We start from the raw sequence: 4,033 nt of genomic DNA, 5'->3' as shown, positions 1-4,033 counted from the left end.
CACCCGCACCCGCACCCGGGGGCGCCGTGGCCGCTCGGGAGGGAGGCGGCGGCGCAGCCGCGACCAGGTGCGGGGGGCTGGGGGGATGACTGGGAGGGGTGGAGGTGGGAGACATCTGTGTCGTGCGGGGGTCACGGAGGTCAAGTATATGTTAACAATGGACAGACCCGGCTCGCAGGGGTGCGCTGGCGGGCCGGAGGCCTGACTCCCGGCCTCGCCCTCTCTGGTCCAGGCTGGACGTGGGACTGGCTCCCTGAGGATGCTTTCCCTGGCCCGGGATGTGTTGGTGGCCCCAGTGCCCTGCAGTAACCCAAGACGACCACTTTCCCTGGCCATCTGGAGCGCTCCTAGCTGCCCTGTCTGTGTCTCATCACTGGCTGCAGAGACAGCTCAGCTAGAAATCAAGCCACTCTCAGATCTCTCTAATCCCCTTCTGTTAGCTGATTTCCAGACCGACTATTTGCTTTCGCATTAGATAATAGCCTTAGAGAAAACAATTATCATTTCTTTTCCCCCTTTGTTTTTCTACTTCTCCTGTAGTATATCATTAAGAGGGACCTCTTTTTCTCCCTCGTTTTTTATTGGATGTGTTCCCCTCCCCCAGATATTAATATCAATACTTTAGAGAGAGGGATAGAGTCCCTAAGGAAAACGTAGGGTGAAAGAATTCCAGATATTTCCAGAATAAATAAATAATATCTCTGTGAAGAGTGCTGACAATTTGTACAGAGGAAAAAATGGGCTTGAATGGTAATGAAAATATTAATATGTAGGTCAAATATGATCAGATAATGGCTTGCAATGATAAGTAAAATGAAATCTTTTAAAATTATTATGGAACGGTGCCATGACTGCAAATGTTATTGTATTTAGTGGAACGGTTTGAAACCCTACACTGAACCGTGTTTTCTCCAACTGGCCTAAATCAATGTAAAACGTCCACTGTGCATGCTTTAAAGATCTTGTCTTTGCAAAAGAGGGGAAAAAGCATGCAAGTCAGAGTCAGCCTGATGTCATAAGAACTGATGAGACATTCGTGGTTTTATTTTCTAAAGTGGTGTTTCAAACATTTAACAGTGGCTGAAAGCCTCCTCCCCTCCCCAACACACACACCCTTTTAAGACCAGCTGGGCCTCCAGAGCGGGTCTTTGCAGACTCTACTCATTTTTAGCAATTCATTTCCCGAAAACAATCATTGTTCATTCTGCCCTCTCCTTGGGACATTTGTCTAATGAATTATAATGAATTAATGAATTACAACATTGTTTTATTATTTGATGCTATTTTGCTCTTTATGTAAGTCTCCCATTTTCTCCAGGCATGTAGTCTATAATAATTTCTACATTAGGGTTTTTTCCCCTACCACACTTTCAGATCTTGAAGTATTAATAACCTTAAAATGAAAAATTTTTGTGTACGTGTTAGTTTGATTCATTTACGTGGGAAATTATGTCAATGCTTACCATGTATTCTTAAGGGAATCAGAAACATGTTGAGACTCTGTTGCCCTAATGCTTGCATTCTCTTCTGTTCTCGAAGACGAAAATGAGTTATTTGGATTCTAGAATTTTATACTCATTGTCATTTAAAATTAAGAGAGTAGAGTGTGGCTCAGGAATGATTCTTGTAGAATAACGTAAGTTCTTAAGTTGCATTTTTAAACTTAAAATAAATCGCATTAATTTCATATAAATTTATAAAAATGTCTCGGGGGGTAGGGGTAAAACATACAAATCGTGGCCTTTTTTCTTCCTTCTCTACACTGTGCCTGTGTAAATTGGAAATTATCCTGGAAACTCTGAACATGCAAATCAAAGGAAAGCCACTTGCGGGGAGTCAGACCGATTTCTCATACACAAAGGATGCTCTATAGGTTTCCTCCGACCTTGCAGGGCCTTCCTTTTGCCAGTCATATTTAAAAAAAAATAGGTTATTGTCTATTCTTCTCTTTAGAAAAATTCCTTTGCTTGAGTTGGGTTTCTATTGGAGTATATCATTAAATCTAAGGTTTAAAAAATCAATTTTACTAGCAGAAGCTAAAGAACATACATACCTGAGTTGATGGGAGAAGAATGACTCTGGGCATTCCTGAAACCCACATGCCACCCCCTGGAAAGACCTGAATTCTATTAAATATAAAGATATTATTCTTTAGGGCTATCCTTGAATTACTTCCTAAGTTTGCGATCTGTAGCAAAGAGTAACTATAGGTAACTGGAGCATGGTATTGAACATAGGAAAATAAGGCATATTAGGTGAGTGGGAGGGGAGCAGCTGCTGGGTGCCTGAAGAGTGGTGGGAGAGGGAGGCACCTGAAACAGTAAGTCTACAATATATTCCGTTACTTTAGCCCCTGCCCAGGGTGCACTGTCATGTAGTATCTAAAGCACAATGAAAGATTCCTTCATTTATTGATACATTCTTTCTGGCCAATCTGAGGAGACACACAGAGAGAGAAGAAGGAGACCTCCTATCAGAACAAGCAGGAGGAATCAGGCTTCTGTACATTCAACACTAGTTTGCTAAGCAAGAATAGAACAACAATAAAAATTTAAGAAGAGGGAATAACTCAGAGAGACATGGCCTTTCATAACAAAGCCACTAGATTAACAAACCAACCATACAATAATATGCTGAACTGAAAAAAAAAAAATCTCTGCTGACAAATTTCTCCTCACATTGAAGATTTGCTTCTTACATCATTAAATTTTCATTGTTGTAAAGCTACTGAGTTATTTCCACTTGCATGTTTATTCTTTCGGAAATGCAGCCCAAGAATGCCTTTTGTTTCCCCTTAAACCATCCCTTAAATGAAAAAAAAAAAAGGCTTTCTATACAGATTTCTGAGGAGTGCTTATTACCTTCTTTAGAGGCTCACGACTCACCTCTCACGAGAAGGAATTCCTATCCAGAATATTAACAAGCATTTAATTAGCACTTTTAAAATTCCTTCTTACAGATCTTAGAGCTCAAATGACATCCAAGCTGTGATTTGTCTATTCCTCTAGAAAGTCCTCCTGTTTGCCTGGGCTGAGGAAAATCCACAATTACCACATTAGTTGCTTCTAACAAAAAAATATTTATTGTTGCATTTGTGAAAAGTAGAATATGATAAACATGAAGAATGGCAGGCCCTAATTAAGTTTTCATAAGTCTACAATCACCCACTACTAACGCTTGCCCCTGATTCTGCTGGAGAAATTCATGTAATTTCTCTATGGACAAATTTTATTCCAAATCTCTGTGATTGTGTTATATAACTTGTTCAATGCTTTATTTTAGATATGGTAGAAAGTAGAAGAAGATCAAAGATGGATTATTTTATCCCTAAACAGTTCAGCCACATAAACTTAGTGCAGGGCACACTGTTGAGTAACAATACATTAGAAGTTTGAAGACTTCTAACACAAGCAATATTTTAAGTTGAAAATGTAGAAAGCAAGCAAACAAGCAAAAAAGTTGCTGCCCATCATCCCCTCAAATAAAATAACTGTTTTAGCCTGCTAATTTAGGTGCAAGTCTACAGACAATGAGTTTGATTATTATAACCCTATATGTTAATTTCGGCATGTGAGTTTCTCTATAACACTTTAAAATTAGGTCATATTTAAAATGGCAAAGTTGCAAAATTCCAATAACATTTTTAATTTGCAAAGTGGACAGAGAGCGTAACTCGGATAACTTTACAGACTAACTTACATTGGTGCTTCTTTAAAAGCAAGTGGCTGCTGGGCATGGAGCTGCCTGCCTTTTGTCTGAGCACATGGGAGGTGGGTCTTGGCAGAGCAGGCAGGGATAGCCTGCTCTACGTACTGAGTTCCAGGACACCCAGAATGGCATAGCAAGACCCTGACTCTAAAACAAAACAAAGTTTTGCCATTTAGACATGGAAATGTTTTATATCACCTCCTGCAATGCTACATTTATTGAACAAAATGAAGCACACACATGTACACATACACGCAATCACACACAACCTATCCTCAACATACACATATATGCATTATATATATGCATATATATATATATATAT

Source organism: Microtus ochrogaster, linkage group LG5 (assembly GCF_000317375.1).
Source record: "Microtus ochrogaster isolate Prairie Vole_2 linkage group LG5, MicOch1.0, whole genome shotgun sequence".
Classification (NCBI taxonomy): domain Eukaryota; kingdom Metazoa; phylum Chordata; class Mammalia; order Rodentia; family Cricetidae; genus Microtus; species Microtus ochrogaster.
The sequence above is the reverse complement of the archived record's forward strand: the minus strand, read 5'-3'. Positions refer to the sequence as shown.